This window comes from Phoenix dactylifera, unplaced genomic scaffold (genome assembly GCF_009389715.1).
Source record: "Phoenix dactylifera cultivar Barhee BC4 unplaced genomic scaffold, palm_55x_up_171113_PBpolish2nd_filt_p 000865F, whole genome shotgun sequence".
NCBI classification, from domain to species: domain Eukaryota; kingdom Viridiplantae; phylum Streptophyta; class Magnoliopsida; order Arecales; family Arecaceae; genus Phoenix; species Phoenix dactylifera.
Genome location: NW_024068228.1, coordinates 178,507 through 199,031, shown reverse-complemented (window position 1 = coordinate 199,031; position 20,525 = coordinate 178,507). Strand labels below are relative to the sequence as shown.

Here is a 20,525-nt window from a genome sequence, read left to right as displayed (position 1 = left end):
TACTAATCCATTCTAAATTGCATAAAGCTTCTTATATTCACTATTCAATATCTCCGAGTCTGACGCCACAGACAGAGACCATGAGTGTGACCTACTCGCAGAGGCCCTCCTTATGTTCCTCAAGGTTTTTTCTTCGAACCGGTGAACAATGATGAAGTAGCACATAGACCCCAGGGTGGTCAGCATGATAGAGGCACCAATTGCCATGGTGGACCAGGCAAGCCACCAGTCGTGGCCCACCACAACATATGTCAGTGAGATGAAGGAAGCTGATATAAAGAGACATGCTAGCCACATCAGCTTGTTCATCACAAACACCATCATTTTCTTGGCCTTCTGCTCGACAACTATTAATGAAGTCTGAACAACAACCACTGCAAGAGAGATGAAGAGGGCCAATGAGTCGAAGACCAAAAAGATGATGAATGCTGCTTTCTTTGCCACGTAAGCTTGTCCAAGGGTGTATCCTTTTGTGGAAGTATCAACAAACTGGCCAGGCACGGTGAATATGGCTGCAAAGGCCACAGTGGCAATAAGAACCGCAACCACAGTGTTGGAATTTATGGCATTGTTGAGACCTCCAATGTGTAGCTTCTGAAGTCTCTTCTTGATCTTCTGAACCCTCATTTCAGTCTGATGGGTTTGTCGGAGTTGAGATTGGACATCATGTTTTATGTCACTGACAGTTTGCTTTAGTTGCTTTGCGGGTTCAGTGGATTTGCTTGTTCCTTTGAGGTCACAGCACCAAACTCTCTTAGAATCGCAGATATCTGTTCATTACAGCATTTCTCTGCAATGCCAAGAGCAGTCTCGCCAGCTCTATTGATTGCATTGACATCAATCCCCTCAACTGATAATAAGGCCTGCACTATCTGCAATGATGAGGAGATTTTATTAGATATCAGCAAGAGACGGGAGAAATATGAAGCAAAGCTCAGGAACAATCAATTAACACAACTAAGTCCTAGAGAAGAATAGTTACAGATGAAACTGCACCATGAAACTAATAATATATATATCACTGCTTCTTAATATGATCCATAGAATTTAGAAGAAAAAAAAGATCCATAATAATAAGAATAATCAGTCATTTATCAACCATTCCCAATCAGCTTTGTAAATTCTTCATTGATTGTCTCACTTCAGCAGAAGCAGAATTATTTGAGTACATGCCACAGTAAATAATAGTTTTGGAGTTTGATTGAAAACCCTGCTCATTCTGGAGATAGCCTTCCTGATCAGTCCAGAGTGAAAAGGTTGAGATGTGAACAAGCAAGTAGAACAAAAAGTGGAAGACCCAAGACCAGCCTCAAATAGACCAAACCAAGAACAATACCTTATTCTATATAGCTTTAGGATTACTTATTTTTCTACAAACTCCATAAGCATCACAGGTTACACATTCTGGCAACACCAGCTTTGTGCTACTTAATCACTTAGAGGAACATCCTGGTCTAACTGATTACCCGTTTGATATATATGATCAGCACCAACAAATGAATACTCAGCGAAGAAAATAGTTGTTGATCCATATCTTACTATAAGGAAACTTCCACTTAAGAGTGAAGTACCGAAACTCATCTCTGCACCCACTTCCTAAGCATTTCCTATTGACAGATTCACTTCTCTGTCACCTGAATCTACTCCTTCACCTGCTCCCACCTCAGGCAACTAAAATCTTGAGGAATTTGTTAAAGGCTAGCATATTGGATTCCATTTCATTACGGGATCCCCTGTTAGGGTCTAATCACTGGTTTAGTGGTGGTGAGATATACTGCCAACGAACAAAACTTCATACTTCTGGTTTGTTTCCCTCATCTTAGGAGAGTAGATATGCATGCACGGTAAGTCGCTGGTTTGGGATTCAAATTAGGTTGAGGCTGGGAGTTTAGTATTCATGCATATTGTTGCAATAGAAAAAGAAAATATTAAAAGGGAAACAAGGGAAGGAAGAAGAAAAATGTTGGACAGATTGTTTTTTTTTCTTTTTGAGAAATAACTGTTGGACAAATTGATAAGAGTTATAAAAGAAGATAAAGGTGTTTCCCTAATTTTCAGGCCAAAAGCAGGATAGGCAAGTTAATGGTCAAGTGATAGGCTTGCACCGCATTGCTACAGGCCTGTGGCCGGAATTTGAATAAGATGGATCGGATTTGGGTGCCTTGAAGCTTCAAGGACTTTTGAGAAAAATGAAATACTGCCTAAAACTACTATAAAACTACTGTGAAACTAAAGCAAAGCAACAAAGGATAAAGGATAAAGATATGAACAGATTCTATTGTTTGGAAAGGATCGTTTGTTCTCTTTTACAAGTTTTCTTTTATATCACCACACTCTCCTTTTCCACTTCCCGACAGTTACACATCATGGGTGGTTACACCCCACCAACCCATTTTTGCCTTATTTTCCAATTGTCTAAGCTTTTGAACTCCTGGTGACAGGATTTTTCCACTCATCACAATATATTCATTAGCTTAAGCCAGGGCGACCCGTCATTGAATCAAATCAATTTCTTGGGCTCATTTGGCCACTCAACCATCACTTAGTTAATCTTCGCTAAGACAGTCCGTCGGCCCAATTATGGCATGCACGCGGGATATGGTGCAAACAGAAGGAAAAGAAAAATAAAGGAGCAAAAGAACAGAAGAGGGAGGCAGAACAAGGAGCGAGAGAGAGAGAGAGGCATTCATGCCACACAGGTCGAGGACCTAACCAGTCAAAACAGAAAACTATCATCAGGCTACACAAAGGGCATTGCTAGGTCATTGGTATTTCTCTCCAATCATTGGTATTTCTCTCCAACTTTCATAAGTTAAAGACTGCAAATTCAGAAATAACAGAAAGGTAGATATTTTGATAATCAGCAATGTCTATGAAAAACGTACAGCAAAGCTCTCCTTTTAACAAGAAAAAGAAACAGGTCCAATGCAAAGAAACCAGTGTATGATTGAATGAATTTCTTTGAGCATCTGGCTTTCAAATATTTGATCAGTAAGTTTCACCTGATAAATGATGCCATTACACTTGGTTTCTGAAATATGTTTAATTCATTAAGGAGGTGGTACAGACAAGAAAGTGGGAAATTAAGTTAATATGTTGAAAGTTGCAGAATTCACTGAAGAAAGTAATACAAGACAATTTTCTAACAATATTGATCCAAAAGAAGGGAATCATATGGAAACAATACTATGAGAGCAATCACTGGATCATGCAAGATCCTTTTAAGGTAGAGTCTGCTGAGAGTTTTCTCAGGTTTACTGAAAAGTCTATATTTTTCATCTCAATACCATCAATTTCCCACTAACTGGCCAAACAACTTTTCGAGCATGTAAATGTCACAAATTGCGATCAACATTTGCAACATTTCTAACTCAAGCTGAGATGTCTGTCTATAGCCCATGAGGACCGATGGAAGAGGACCAAGATTACAAGGACTGGCAGATCTTATCGTACTTTGAGATTTTTCTGAATCTTATAGTCAGGAAGTTCAGACAGGTCAAACTATAAGGTAATGTGAGCTGCTGATCATATGGGTGTTTGACAGCTCCTATTTCCAGTATTAGTTCTAAGTTACATAGAAGTTTATTTTATGGGTCCAAGCACGAGGGTCCTTCATGATTGAAGAAAAATTACTAACTCATTACGTCAGTTCATTCTAGAGTTCTACTTAATGATAAGACAAGTTAATAGTTCAGATGACCATACATGAGTTCGTTTGAGAGTTTTAGTTAATGCTTTGCTCGTTTAGTATCCAATACAGCTGCTCTAAGCCTCTCTAAGATCCCCCATGAAACTAGCACTCATCAAAGTTACTTCTTTATGAAAGCAGGACCCTATGTAAAAGTTATTTCTTTATGAAAGCATGATTAGGAAGAGGTCGAGTTGTAGTGTATTCAAAAAGGAGAAACTTAAACTATCTATAAAGATTGGGCAACAAGCTTCCTTACTTGGTTTTGTTCATTCTTTTTCCAAAGCCACGTTTTTCTGTTACTTTAAGGTACCTGTGAAGGTACCTTAAAGTAATAGAGCTGTATAATATTTGTAGTTTTCTATCCTCTTTGACGCCACTTCTACTGGTGTTAAAGAAACCTCGATACATCTGCAGCATCACTTTCCCATGCTTCCCATTTTCCTCCGACTCAGAATTTATTGACACATTAGCAGCAATAAGGCTTCTCCACTGCTCAGGATTTTCAAGAATGCAATGCTCAACACCTTAAATGAAAAGAAAAGAACCTCTTAAAGAATCCTAACTCACAAACAGATTTGACAAGGGCAATGCAGATTATATGGCATTGGACTTTCATAAAACTAAGGGCTTAAATAAACATAGCAGGGTCAACTATTTGACCTCTTTTGATTATCAAAAAGATGATTAGTGACAGTTACATAAAATGGAAGACCAATAAAACAAGAAAGGCAGCTATCCTCCACATTTTCATTTCAGCTCTATAAAGGGGCAAACTGAAGCATCATATAGAGCACTTTCACCTTCCTAGAATGGAAGAAAGGATATCAATCCAGGCCATGGGTTGATGACTCCGACAAATGTTGCTTCGCTCTGCTTATGCTGAAATTTTTTTTAAAAAAAATACACATAAAATTATTACTAGAAACTGTACTCCAAAAACAGTCAGTCATCTCTTTTTGCCATACATTTTGTTGTACATATGAGCTTTGCTAGATATAACATATCTTATGGGGGAGTTAGCTGACCTTTTGCTATTACACAGATGAATTTGAGAAAATAGTTTTCTTTTTGAATTGATAAAAATATCGTAACCAGGTTCACCAAACAACATTCATTTTGCTTTGAAGCTTGGTGCTCTACAGAAAATTTCCTAAATTTGTATCATGCTACAATTTTTTTTTAAAAAAATAAAGTTGGTCAAAAATGATGAAAGAAACATCAGAGTTCTTCTTGACAAGAATGACATAAAGACAGGATCAGGATTCCTTATGAAAGTTAAGCAACATGAAGCCAAAGCACTAGGTGAAATAGGATGTTTGGAATATGTCCATGAGGGTTACAAGGTTTGCTTAGAAAGTGAAAGAAATTTGTGGTATTATACTTGTGCATTTAGGAATTGTGACCAGGAGTTCTGATATTCGCAATTCATGAGACAAGGGTATTGCTACTTAATAATGCCATTCCACTGAAAGAAATGCATTGAATGATGCGCATCAGATTGCCACCCACCAATCCAAGCATAGCTGTAATCATATGAACACACTAAGGCAAATCTTATTTTTAGATTTTTCACAGGTTCACATTAAGTTAACAGCAAGCATTGGGCACTACATTAGTATCTAATAAAATGCATTATATAAATAGAGCACTTGGAATATATTGAATTACTATCCAGATTATTTACGCAATATGGAAATCTGAATACAACTTTTTAAAGGAAACTTATTGAAAGGTTTCCTTTCAGACTTGTACTGAAAGAGCAGAAAGACAAATAAGAAAAAAAATACTTCCATATAGGACTGAAATGAATGAGACAAAATGAAGTGAACCTTACACTAGCTCACTTGCTGATGAGACTCAGGCTTAAGCAAGATACAACTAAATTTTACACCCCTAGTTTCATCCAGAAACTTAACAACTTGTTCATGTCATCAGCAAGGTGTCTCTAAAACAACCAAAATTAAACTTAACACTTAGCATATAAATTGCAGTAAGTTTGCATGAAAATCTTCAGGTCACAAACCACCTAGCTGAATAGTTCACGACATCAGCAGAGAGAATAACTCAGAAAAGTGATTAATCTTTTAGCCTTAAAAAATACCTCGCAATTATGTGAACACATGCAAGCAACCATCCTATTCGTATTTTGGGAAGTTGCATTAGAAGGAACATATTACCACTGGTGAATGATAATAATGCATTTCAATCATAAAAGTTGTAAAACAAGAGGACTCCAGTTTAGTTTAACAAAGCGAAGCACTAGAAAATAAACAAGAGATATATTGCCAAAAGAGCTAGGTACATCACATCACTAAGCAAAAATAAGTGTGAGATAAATCAATGTGCCAACATTGTGGCTTACCCCAAGATTGCCCTTCCTAGTTGCAATATGCAATGGTCTGTTCCCCTTGTTATCCTCCAAATGAATTATTGAAATATCAGGCTTCAGCAGTTCTTGTACTATGTCAACATTTTGGCCTTTCACAGCCATGTGAAATGCTGTCTGCCCCTTCTTATCTGTCCTCAAACCAACACTGGGGTCCTTATTTAAAAGGGATTTTACCACTTCTACATGGCCCATTCTAGCTGCTGAATGCAGAACAGTTTTTCCATTATTTCGTGCTATCTTGGTGAGGTTAGCATCTGTTTCTAGCAGAAGATTGACAACATCAAGATGGCCTTGAGTGGCGGCAGTGTCCAAGGCTGTAGAATTCAATAAATTTGTAGTCATAGCGAGTGCGGGAAAAGACTGCAACAACTCTTTCAAAATTTCTGCAGAATTCAAGCAAACAAAAAGAGAATCAATTTTACAAAATTCTGTACAAGCACAATCAACATAATACAGTACAGATTCATAAACAATCATAAGGTCGGCCAGCCCTTAAATCTAAAAGTTAAAATTTAAACATTTAGGAAGTGTAAATCAATATTTTTTTTCCCAAAAAAAAAACGGATGGAACCATGGAAAGAAACTTCCAGAGCTTTAGACACAGTCATGTGGTTCATGGGAAGTGGAAAGCTATTAAGTGTCGAAGCCCTCTCTACCCAGAGCTGGAAAAGGGCATGTGGCCTCCATGAAAGCGGGGATGTATAAATCTATTAAGTGACAAGTTATTTTAATTTACAGTCACATACTTCAAATACTGTGTGGAATACAACAAGCAATAGATCCAGTTATAGGTCTCAAACTGGAGATCTGTTTGTAGGCTGGCTTCTGTTCGGCCTCGAATTCAGCTCAAGCTCAGCTTGCTCGTTTAGCAAGCAAGCCAAGCTTGAGCTGGATTTTCAAGCTTGTTTAGGCTGAGATTTATCGTTTTCAGCTCGTGAGCCAGCTCAAAATTAACAAATGTATATTATAATGTCTATTATATTTTAAGATATTAATATATTATATTTACTTATTTAATAAATGATAAATAACTAATAATTGGATTCTAATCCAATGGCTAAGTAACAAAGTTATTTAGTCACACGTTGAACCAAAATCCAACAGTTAGGATACATGGTGGGTGATAAGAAAGCCCAAAAATGCTCCCTCTCCCACCTAGTTGCCACCCTCTTGCCCTTTCTTAGTTATCACCAATCACCGTGGCACCTACTCTCTGGCTCTCGTTGCTGCCAACCTACCACCAGCTCTCCTCCATGTCCCCCACCAGCCACAACCCCCACTAGCCACCCACCAACCACCAGCGTTACTAGCGACAAGCTTGATCCCTAACACCAACTCATCCCCTTCCTGATTGACCAGAGATCTGCAAAGGGCCGCCACCAACCCCCCTGTTGCTAGCTCCTTCGCCTCCTCCCCCTCCCTTGGCGGCTACTACCCCCCCCCCCCTCTCTCCTCCCTGCCCAACCACACCCATCGCCCCTTCCTCCATCTCCACCCCTTCCAGCTCCAATTGCCAGCGGCGGAGTCTCCACCCATCGACCCACTCCACCCTTATGTCCACGATGACAACTTCCCCCCTCCAACATCAGTTACGATCACATCGACCCCATGGACACGGACTCAACCCCAGTCAAGTGTTCAACAATTTCTTGAGCATCCTCCACGTCCTACGCCATCCTCTACTTCCTTCGCAACTTTCGATACCCATAGGAGGTCGGCAACAACAATGATAGTAATATTGGGTTCAGTGAGTCAATGAGGGTGGATCAACAGCCGTGGTGAGAGAGGCGAGTTGATTCTATTTTCGAATAGTGAGCCGAGCTTTGAGTTCGCCCAATTATGTATATGAGCCGAGCTTGAGTCAAGCTCAACTGACCTTATATGAAATCAAGCTGAGCTCGAACACGGTCCAGCTAGCTCGACTTTGCTAGCTAAGTTGCTTTGGGTAGCCAGTGATAAGAATAGTAGAATGAATATTTTTGTATTTATTTAGTACAGAGCCTACAAAGCAAGAGGAGCAGGTTATGCTTGTTATTTCGGCAAGTTTATTACCTAAAGTTGTTGTTTTCTTTCTATGAGCATACCAATCTACTTCTTCAAATAAAATCATCAGGTTGCCAGGATATTTCAACAACCAATCCTTCTAAACATAGATGTTCCTGGTATCATATTTTTAGAGGTTCACTCATTTTTTTTGCTTTCAAAAAATTAGAGCTTCTTTTAGATGTCCAATCACTTCTCTTGAAATGCAGCAGTGGTTAACAACAATGACCAAGGTAGCTTCCCTTGGAACTATTTGATCTTGCTCCAAATATTGACTTGTCACCACTTTTACAAAATTGCAGCATGCTTCAATTAGAACCACTGACTCATGGTTGCTTTAGAGCCTTCCATGTGCTGATGCCATGTTGATAGGAGAAATAGCCTAAGTGCCCCCTATTCATCCTCAAGCAGCACATCAGTTCATCCTCTAGGCTGCCCACATCTTGTTCAGGAATTCCTTCCTATGTTGTGCCAGTACCTTTTATATGTTCTTTTTCACAAGCGAATCTTTAATCTCTCTCTCTGCATTTTATATCCTGATAAGGCAGTACATTTAAATAACACACACACTCTCTCAACATTTCACTCAAAACTTACAAAGAAACAAGTGTTACTGTAGAAAAAGCTTACTGGTTAACTCAGTGAGGATTCTTAATCAAATCTACATAGTACTGTGAAATATCATGTCCATATATTCACCGAAATGGTCTATAGAAAGTGACCTAGCAGAAAGCACACAAAATTAAGCAGCAAAGTCACTGCTCGGTGTCAAGGTACAACAAATATAATATCATATCATTTACGATAATCCATAGATTGATTGATCAAATATAAAAGTGCAGGCCACCTTAACCAATATATCATTCTTCTTTTTTTTTTATAAAAAAAAAAAGGAGTCAGCAATTTCAATCATTTTAAAGTTATAGCGCTAATAACAAGGCAAAAGTCTATATTTTATGGTATTGGCCATAAATTGTCATTTACTTTGACATTATGCATTAAAATAAATATAGAAAAGCAGCAAATGCAGTTCATCTCTGAGATCTATAGCTTACCAAGGTGGCCCTGCTTAGCAGCGATATGAAATGCATCAAAGCTGTTATTAGCCATGGTACTAGCTGACTGAAAGTCTGAAACCTTCAATATCTCGCGAACAACCTCAACATGCCCCTTCTCTGCAGCAACATACAACATCGTCTCTCCATCCTGGTTCTGCTTAGAAATCAAATCTTTTAAATGGCTCTCGTTGCAATCAGAAAGTATCCTCTGAACATGCACCACGTTGCCAGCTCTAGAAGCTAGATGCAATGGCGTATCACCTCGCTTCCCAGGGCTATCCCGGTACCTCCTCTCCTTGAAGCTCTGCTGTTTATCCATGGACCCCAACCGGAAGCTCTTTTGTTTCTCCATGGACCCCATCCGAAAGTCTTTTGTTTCTACATAGCTTCTAGACGAAAGCTCTGCAATTTCTCCAACGCCCCATGATGAACGCTTTGCTGTTTCTCCATCTCCACAGTTAAAGAGATCTCAGATAAAAGAACTTCCCTTCCTTTCCCTCTTCTATTTAACAAACTTCCGAGTTCATAACTTTACCCATGCCAAGCATCTCAGCCCAGAAACTGCAGCCAGAAAGAAAAAAAAAAAAATCTCAGTTTCAACACTGAAATACGTTTTCGTCTAAAGCTATCACTGGTTGGGCAGATTCAGAGCTCCTACATCCCATATACTTGTGAAGGATGGGAACCCAGAAACAGTTACCTGGGACTAAAAAATATACGTTTCCATATAGAGAAGAACAGAAAAAGAATTGATGTGAACAATCGAAACCCTTAATTCATCTCGCTGTTACCCAGCTTCAGAGCTAAGAATCAGTGGTTTTAGCCAGCGATATAACCCACAAACTCCTCCCAATAAGCAAATTAGGGGGCGAACCCTTCTTCTCCCACTTTCCTAAAGTCCCAAATTCTTTCAAAGCAACACTTAACTCACAACTTTTCCAGAAATCCAAAGCACAGGAAGGAAGCAAAAAGACGAGAGTTTGAAGAAACGCACCAGAAGCAAAAGCCCTCTTCCTCTTATCCACAAAATTTCCCCAAGAAACGCCATAGCCACAAAACCAGAAATCCAAAACACGCGCCAATCTAATCGAAGTTCTTGAGATAAAGAGGTACCTTTATGCTTTATGACTGAAATCTGGAAATCCCACCCACCCAGCGCTCAAACTACCACTTTTTTCAGATCTCCACCACTGAACCCCAAAAAAAATACCCATAAGAGCGAAGGGAGGTGTGGTTTCCTACTCCTAATGGGGAAACACAAGACCTTTTTTTTTCTCAACTTCTCTTTTCACATTTAGTCAAGTGGATCCAGTAGCTTTGAAAACTGTTAAAAAAGCAGTTAAACAAAAGAAAAAGAAGAAGAAACACTTACCTCCACTTGCTACAAGCCTACGACCCTCGTTTTCCTTGAGAAAAACGATCCCTTTCACCAATAATATCCTGTTTCCGTTCCTCTTACCCCCTGCTTCCTGGTTCGTGCCTTTCTGTGAGTGGTTCAGGCTTTCGTCATGTAGGATGAGTACAAGACAAGGCGGCTGTTGCTTTCCCTATCATCATAGCGTGGCGATAATGGTGGGGAGAAGAGAGAGAGAGAGAGAGAGAGAGCAGGGAAAGGAGTCCTGGAAAACAGTGGACAAAATATTCTAGGGGAGGAAGGTGGCCTCTTCTAACCGGGAAGCGGAGTGGGTTGTCCTAATTGTGAGGCTTGGGACACGTGTTACGCGAGCTACCGGAGCTGGACTTTTATGGTTGTTTGACTGCATGGGTGGCGGCCTTTTGACGCACGTGAGAAGTGAGGAGTGGGAAGTGTTTTTTTTTTCTCTCTCTCTCTTTTTTGATTGGAGAGGAGTGGAGCGTTCAGGCGAGGCAGCCTTCTGCTTGGAAGGTCCGCTCTGATGTTTTGGTTTGGGCTTCTGACGCTTGCTTTTCATGATTCTTCTAGAAAAATGGTGATTTGTTCTCATAGTCCCGGACCCTTACTTTTATAATTTCCAATGAATTTCGTATAAAAGTATCCCGTTTTTTTTCTTTTTGAAAAACAATAGGACACTTTAGTGGGGCCTTGATGATATTTCCTCGGATTTAAATGTAAAATGCACAACAATTTAAATAAATATGTGTAAATATGGATTACGCATATATATATATATATATAATATATAGATTACGATATATAAAAGGTTCAAACAGATATACATCGAGACGCTATACTTAGATCTAGGAGTCAATAGGCCAAAAAAAAAAAATCTCTAAATATATATCATTTTGTAAAGAAAAACCGAATTTTGCTTGCAAAATTAACAATTAGATGATTTTTAGGCAAAGATTTCTAGTTTTACAAAGCAACAAATTTAGAGCTACTCTTCTCAAAAAAGTTAAAAAAAAAAAAAAAACAATTTTAGCACCACCATATATCTATTCCGGGGACAGGATAAGCTTTGAGTGAAAGACAAGATAAGCATATTTCATGCTTCTTTCGGCGACAAGACAAGCATTTGAGTGAAGACAGAGGGGGAGAGAGAAGAAAAAATTTTAAGCACGATTGATGATGGAGGAAATGCGTAGCAAGGAAGAGATTTTTCAAATTTAGCTTCAGTGAAAGACAAAGAGGGGGGGGAGAGAGAGATTTTTAAGTAACGAATGATGATGGATGAAAGCGCGTAACTAAAGGAGATTTTTCAAATTTAGCTTGAGTTACTTTTGCTACAAGCTACTGCAGCATTTCTTGTAGAAGCATTTACATTCTATAATTTTATTGATCACTATAATTAACATAATGGAAATTAATAGCTTTGTTGTTCTTTTTGTTATCGATTTAAAGATATAGAGGCACTCGATTTATTAGATCATATAGATAATGAATGTGCAATCAGGATAAAAAAATATCAAAGCAAATTGGTCCCTAAAAGACTAGGCTTAAGCTCTTATGTCCCTGACCCTAAGTGGCTAAGTGGTCCCCCAAAAGACTGGCTCATGCTTTCAAGATCATCAATCATGCAGGATGCTTTGTTCCCTTGTTCTTTCTAACCAAAAGAAATTCACACAATCCTTGTAGATCTAGCAAAATCAAATGAAAAAGTTAGTTTATGCTGGTCAAGGCACTAATAAAAGCACCTATTCTTGAGAAAGAACCTCCTACAATAAGGTCCTTTGCATTTCCTCCATTATTTATTTTATTTAAAACTTAAGCTGCTTACTTGTCAAGTAGTATATGTCCCCTTCTATAGGTTATGTGTCCTTGTATTCAGTAACATGTCATCATGCTGTAGAATCCATGGGATTATATAGTCATATAAAGCTAAAGGTTAGATAGTTAGTTGTGCACATTAGGTTTTTATATTTTATAAATATTCAAACCACACGTGAACTTAATATAAAATTTTGAATTGGAGTAATTAATCAATCACTTCAGTTACCAAACGACTTCTTGTTTATTAGGTAAACGCCTTGCTCCAATATAGCCTTCTCCCTATGTCATTAATATAGAGATACATGGGAATGGACGGTTAATTAGTGCACCTAACTTATCCACAGCCTACCATGGATGACCTTTGCATTGGACAAATGGCAAGGTGTCTATTCTTGTGGCCACGCGTCCAAGCTTTTGCTTGCAAGACTTTGTAGCTGTCCTTTCAATAACGGGTATATATCTAGTAGTTGTAATATAATTAGGCAAAGGGCGACCTAGACTAGGCCAAAAAAGATGTCACATCTCAATGTGCTCATATTAGTGGATTGTCCAAAACAGCTGTCTAAATTCCAATCAGAGAGCCTGAAATCAAATTAGAGAAATCTTAGTATATTTTAACGAATCGAAAGACGAAAATCGATAATAAAGCCCTCACGAATGATTTGCTCCGTATATTACGCACAAAAACCTAATTTGGTGCTCATTCGGATTACCGTAAGGGTAACCCAAGCAGTATTCAATCAAATTAAGTGTATTTGTGGCACATCATCAATTTTTCTTACTTGGCTTCTATCTTATAACAATGGTACCTTTAGGGGCAAAACCTGCATCCAATTTTTCCTCGGACACGTAGCGGTATGATTTAAACTAATGATCATTACTTATTAAACTATAAAAGTAAGCATAGGTCATTATCTCTTTTAATATCTTACCCCAACTTAGTCTTAGCAAGGCTCCATAAATGTATTAGTCTTCTCCATAAGTTATAGCTACTCCGAAGTTAAATAAAATATATTTATTTTTTACTTTGAAGAGAATAAAGAGGAAAAGAAAAAAAAATCAAAAAATTTAGATACATTTATCAAATTATCTTATACCATACAAAATTGTTTGCGTCGAGATAGGAGATTGAAGACCTTTGGGCTACTATGATGTAGTCATTGCCCATTCTTCCACGGATTCACAAGGTGCAAAAATTTGGCCAACTCCCACAAGAGTCATGCTGATTCCTATTGCATGGACGGTTAGATAGAAATCTGAACAAACTAATATTGTGCACAGCATCAGTTGAACTATTTTAGAATATAGTTTTAACCATAACTACCCTAGATTTTAGAGAATTTATTATTAAACAGGTACTTATCATCAATGCTTAAATTGATAGCCAGTGGCATGGAATACTGTACTGGCCCAAATCGGACAGCATGAGAGGTATCATACCATACCGGTTCGATACCGGTATTCGGTATAGCTGGCGTACCAATATTCAATATGCTAAAAAAATTTCGTATCATACCATACCGATACTGCACTATTGCAGCACTTGGCTGGTGATGATACTATTTAAATTATTAATCTAGTCCAATACAAAATATTGGATGGCTTAGAGGCAAGAGGGCACAGAAGCAATACTCATTGTTAAATAACATAATAATGATATCTAGTTGGCCTTTTCCATGTTCATCCGATTAAAAACTTTCTTGTAAATACAAATCATCAAATCAAATCAGATGTTAGATTTTTTTTTTGTTGTTGTTGAAAGAAAAGGAATAGCGGAATATCTCTTCATAGATCTTCACATTGCCAAACGTCACCTTTTTTTTTTTAAAGAAAAGTATGATCACTTTGGGAATACTCAATCACGTCACAGAAGTCATCTTTAATCGCTTTAGCCTACCGAGCATATCTCAGCTCGTTTGACATCTCCCTCCTCAGGCGTCGTAAGTGGCAAGCAAGAATTCCCTGCGAACGCTTCCAAAAATCTTGCGACTGGCCATAGTGACAAAGTTACCTAGCTTTAAATCTCTCCGTCTTACTTCCAACCAGAAAATATTGAAGAAATTTTGCAATGTCAAAGCTGAGACTTTCCTTTTCCTAGCAAGAATTGGAGGGAGAAAGTCTTTCTGAGTTTGTTCTATTTGCTCTTTTCTTTTATCTCGGGGACGTTTGCGTCTGTTGAATTCCATTACCCTGTCAAGAATTGCGGGGCTTTGTAGCCCCATGGGAAAATGTTGGCGCTCGGAAGTCTGTTTTGGAACTACACTTATTAATTCAACCTTGATGGGCACTGCAAGCCAAAATATTGCAAACTTATCATCACTTGACTGTGGACCACGCAAAATGTCTTTTTTTTTCTTTTTTTTTTTTTTTGATAAAGGGGACAATGCAAAATATTGATTTATTGAAATTTATGGGATGTTTCAATAAAATTTGATTTATCTATTCTAAGACAGGATATGAAATTGCCTACAGAGACGTATCTCACTATATTGTATGCGCACAAGCAAATTTATGTATGTATATATATATATGTGTATATGCATGAGTATGCATGTATATATGCATGTGTATGAGTACATAAATTCGTGAGACGTAGTGGTCTGCAGGCAATTTCATACATCTCTTCAATAGATAAAACCAACATTTGTTGAAAACAGGTTGTTTAAGCAATTGAGGATATCAATATGCACCTTTGATCTTGCCGATCAAATTTGCAAAACTATTAGATATAAGCTTAGCTAACAATCTAACATATAGCCATAGTAGTGTTAGAGGCTTAGGATATATGTAGGCCCAAAACATTCATAATTTGAAAATATTTAGGGCTATATCAATTAAGGAGAGAACATCTACAACCATCTAATGAGAGCACATATACCAAAGTAGCGTGTACTGCCTACCCTGTCTATATATGTATACACATATTTACCCCCCACCATAGGTCAATTGCCTCCTTAAAAGAAAAAAAAGGCTACTCTGCCCATCTTAACTAAATCAGAATATCCTCAAGATTAAAAGAAATTAATAATAGTTTTTAATTCATTGTTTCTATTGTTAACCATTTTTTTTGAAAACAAAGTAGATATTTTAGAAAAATTACAGCACTATATTTTCTACGTAACCTGGATTAAATTGTTTTATTATATAGGGTGGAGTGATTTATTTTAGAATAAAATGTGTTGGAAATAGGTTAATCAGCTGAGGAAAGGAGCAAACTTGAGGGGGTGTAAGTGTATATGTGTCTCAAGAGAACAAATGATACTGATGGGAACATTTTGGTCATTTATGGATGACCATCAACAACGGCATCAATGGGAAACAGATGGAAGAAGTATCTTTGCTGCAAAATATAATTTTTTGAAGGACTACTTTGAGAATTTTTAGAGGTAAAGAGACCGTGATGCAAATGGGGCAAACGTGAGGGATTCTAAATATATATTTTTTGCCACCAATCTATTTCAGTTTTGGTTTATTCTACGACGTAAAACGCAGCATTAAGGTTCCTTCTCGCAGCCCGACGTCACAATTATGTTACATGCCTTAACCTTTTAAAAAAATTATGCCCTTGATAGTTATTTTTATAACAATCGAGCTCACCAAAAAAGCTAACCAAAAAATATTTTTGGATTCTTCAATCATGCATAAGTACCCAAGATCTACTCAATGCATAGCTAATATGTGATATAATGCATGTCTGGATGATATAATTCCTATGTTTAAGCCATGACATTCTCGTCAGGCTAAGACTTCAAATTCATTCAAATATAATTACAAGTATCACGATTAGCCTATAATCAGCTTCAATGAGCCTGTGATGCAGTATTCCCTAGTCCACATAAGTCATGAATTGGATCCGCTCTGATATCATTTATAACACCCAGAATCTCATCCAAAAAAGCTAACTAGAAAATATTTTTTAGATTTTTTAGTCTTATATAAGTATCCAAGATCTACGTAATGCATAGTCATTGTGGAACTAAATACATGCCCGTATGGATCCTCATATTTTTTTAAAGAGCTTAATCATATGGATCTTCTTTAGCATGTGGCAAGGATGGTGGAACCATTTCATCGGTTTTTTGCTCTTGCTTGTGTAACATTATCTAGTTGTGGCATGCAAACCTAAGATTGACACGTAATATTTGATCATGATCATGCATAAAACCATTACGAAATGCATATAGGCGTATGTTGCTAGTGTCTTTCCCATATCGTATCTTTTGGACCGAATCAATTCCGCTAGCTCTCATTTTTAGGGAAAATGCTTCTACAGTCTCACAACAGAATCAGAGATCTCTATCGCACTAGGGTTGGAAGTGGGCCGAGTCGGGCTGAGCCATGGCCTCATCCAAATCCGGCCCGAATTTTTTTCGAGCTTCGGGTTGGGCCTAAGCCTAAAAATTTTGGACAATTCAAGCTTGAGCCCAGCCCGAATCCAATTGGGCTGACCCAAATTATGGCCAACCCAAATTATTCGTTTGGGCCAACATGAATCTAGCCTAAACTCGATTGAAGTTTGATATTTCATAATATTGCTTTAAAAGTAAATGAGCTAGATAAAAATTAGGCTCCCTCTTATAGCACTCTTATAGCACAAGTAAATGATATATGATATATTATTATCAGCTAAACCTATTTTAATTTATCATTTACTTCCACATTATTCTCTCTAAATAACAGCATACAAAAATAAATTGATTCGGGTCTGAATCAGGCTATGTTTTGAACATTGTTTGGGCCTTGCTGAGAACTAATATCTCTACCTTCTTTAAAAACTTTACTGATCTCTCTCGATCCCTCTCTTTCACTTCTCCATCTGAAATCAAAACCATTCTTTCAACTATTTTTCCACCGTAGGTAAACCTTCTCCCTCTCTTCCATTCGTTGGAGTTCTCGCCTCTGGAATCTAAGTCCCTTTTATTGCCACCAAAGTTCTCTCTTCGTTATCTCATTTATTACATAAAAATTGTCAGATCCTGTCTTTAGTTTTATGAATTATTTAAAGAAAAGTGTTTTACGAGATTTGCATATTTATTTTTAGTATATGAGATATATCTTTTAGAGCTGAAAATTTTTTTATGTGCAGGCTGGTGACTTATTTAAAATTGCTATGACAAGATGTGCCCCATACACTAGTTCTTTTTTCTTTCAGAAAATTAAAGCTCTAAAAAAAGGTAGCTTAAGATACACAACATAAGATGTGGCCTTCTACCACATAGCTGTGGAGGTTGTTAGTAAGTCTGAAGAATTTTGAAGTCCTTCAATGATTTTGCTTGGGGATGATTGAAATTGTTCTTCCGCCCATGAGCACAACAGTAGTAGCAACGAAGCTTGATCATTGCAATCTATCGTGTGCCTTTAAGAGATTCTAATCTCTTTTTATATTCTGATACATGCCTTTATATATGCATCTATACCAATAAATATCACAAGCTAATTTCGTTGAAATAAGATATAGCAATTGTTATAAATAAAGAAGAATAAAGTAGAATAATCTCATGATTAGTAAAAGAACTTTCATAACTCTTTTTGTTATCTAATTGTCCAATCTATCTTTTTCTTAAACAATATTTTTACAAAAAACATTGAGGAGTAAGCGCTAGACTAATCTAAGTATTAAAACAAGTTGAAATAAACAAAAATAAAATTAGAATTTTCTACTTGTAAACCCTTTTAAATATGTAAAATTGTATGAATGCCCTCGCAAAGTTTTTATTTATACATATACCCTTATAAATATATATTTTTTGTATATCTACCTATTAAGAGTATTTCAGTTATTTTAAATTTTAAACTACTAATTTTTTAATAGCATTAGATGGTGTAGGCACATATATAAGAAAAAGAAAAGGAAGAATATACATGCAAAACAAATATTTCATAAGGATTTACATGCAAATATCAATTTTGGGAGGATATTCATGTAAATTCTAATGTTTAGAAGGATATATATATATATATATATATATATATATATATAGTCAGTTCTCGGTTGAGATGCTAATTAAGCATAGGACAGGCAGCTGTAATGTCTTGGGCCCGGCCTGCTAGAACAAAGCACATATTTCACACCCTAGTTTTTTCTCAAATAGAGCCATTAAAAGGAAACAAACCGAGTGTGAACATTGAAAAGGTGATAAGTGGAACATTCAATTCTCTTTTCCGTCTCATGCCTCCCACGTGTCTCACATCTCAAGGAAGCTTCCTTTCTCAGCCACCAGAACCTCCCATGAGTCTATAAATACCCACCACCTTAACCTACAGACCCATCCAAAACCTTTCATTTTTTTCATACTTCTTCTTCTTCCTCCTCCTCTCTGTAAGAGCAGCAGGATCATCATCCAGATTGATGGGATCCTCGTTGCACCATCAAATTCTAATGCCGATTTTGGCCACATTGGAGAATGGCTGGCTTTTGATCTCGTCGAGGGTGTCTCGGTGTATGGCGGGACCATCGATGGCCGTGGCTCACCTCTTTGGGCCTGCAAGGCTGCTAGTGGGAACCGTCCAGATGGTTCAACTGTACGTGCTAGCAGTGTGAAATGGACCCCTAGCTCTCACAACCTTTCCTTGCCTATAATTATTTAGCATTAACCTAATCACTATGCTCCTCTTCTTGCCGTCATTGACATTTTGAAGCTCGAAAGACATCATGATTCATGGGTTGACGTCGATCAATTGCACCACATCGTGATCATCGACTGTCGAGGGGTGACAGTGCAAGGTGTCAAGATTGCAGCTCCGGGAAACAGCCCCAACACCGGCGGCGTCCATGTTCAGGCATAGACCAACTTCATGGTATCATGGGGACAGGCATCAAGACAGGCGACGACTGCATCTCGATCGGTCGGGGCACGGCGAGCCCGTGGATGGAGCAATACAATTGTTGGCCTGGGCATGGCATAAGGCGAGGGGACACCAATTGCATTACATTTGCATGGTGAAGGCACAGTACCATTGCTCGTCTTGTATCTACAGATCATCAAATTATGATTCACACGTGTGGGAACCTTTTCGTGTTCTAGCACGCACATGCACGTGTGGTGTTGGCTTGCAGCATTGGGAGCCTGGGGAAGGCGTACGATAAGGATGGTGTCAAGAACATAACCGTGAAGACGACGGTGTTCACAAAAATGAAGAACGGGTTGCGGATTATGACGTGGAGGAGGCCGAGCGAGGGGTTCGTCAGGGGAACTTCTTCCAAAAAGCTGTTTTAGCTTCTAGCAAAACTAAAATAGCTTTCCAATTTTTTACCAAACATCTCAATTCTATCTAAAAGTACCTTTGGAGGATCAAAAAGTGATTTATAGCCCACCAAAAGCTGATCGGTAAAGGATGTGGGGGAGACCGAGCAAGGGATTTGTCAAGGGAGCGGCGTTCGAGCATGCGTCGATGCAAAATGTCAGAAATTCCATCATCATTGGGCAGAGTGACTTCTCCAAAGATAAAGGATGCCCTGATCGGTAAAGAAATTTTGTCCAATTTCAAGGGTAAATGTGTCAAAGTGGGGGGCGGCTAACGTATCCCGCCATCTTGGCCCTGATCTTATCTTTACTATGGAGACATATATGGAGTAGAAATTGCGGATCCCAATCGCCAAAAAAACAAACAAATTGATGGGCCACTTAAAATAAATCATCCATCAAGTCCTTCAAGGAGTCAATAAGACAATGCCCTATAAACACTAGTTTTATGGTATTAATACTCGAGTTCACTGTGGACTTTGATGGCATACAAAAATCTAGTCACAGTTTATCTGATCGGTAAAACTTGGCCGGGGGTCGTAAGTCAGCACCCAGTTACAGAATACTGGGCTAAGTCTATTAGCTTTGGGCCAATCTAAAGGCATTGTAATATTGGCCGCAAAACCTACCTTTTAGTTAGGGTATGTTGGAAATTCAAGGATGATTGATATGATGACTGCATCGATATGTTACAGGACTAGAAAATAGACCGGTAGTATCAATACCTAATGCATGACTTTAAAAGAATATATATATATATATATATATATATATATATATATATATATATATATGTTAGATGTATGCCCTAGAAGCCAATTTGGCTGACACATTGTTGATTCTAGGGACATAATTTTGTACTTGACTGTTTATTATTGAATAAATAAAAGGCATCTTTTCATTCATATTA

General features: G+C 37.9%; 2 pseudogenes; one reads left to right on the top strand and one right to left on the bottom strand.

Moving 5' to 3' along the window:
• Positions 1–10: 10 nt before the first annotated feature.
• On the bottom strand, positions 11–10,478 carry LOC120103860 (annotated as a pseudogene).
• A 5,947-nt stretch (positions 10,479–16,425) lies between these two features.
• Positions 16,426–19,838, top strand: LOC120107445 (annotated as a pseudogene).
• Positions 19,839–20,525: the final 687 nt, after the last annotated feature.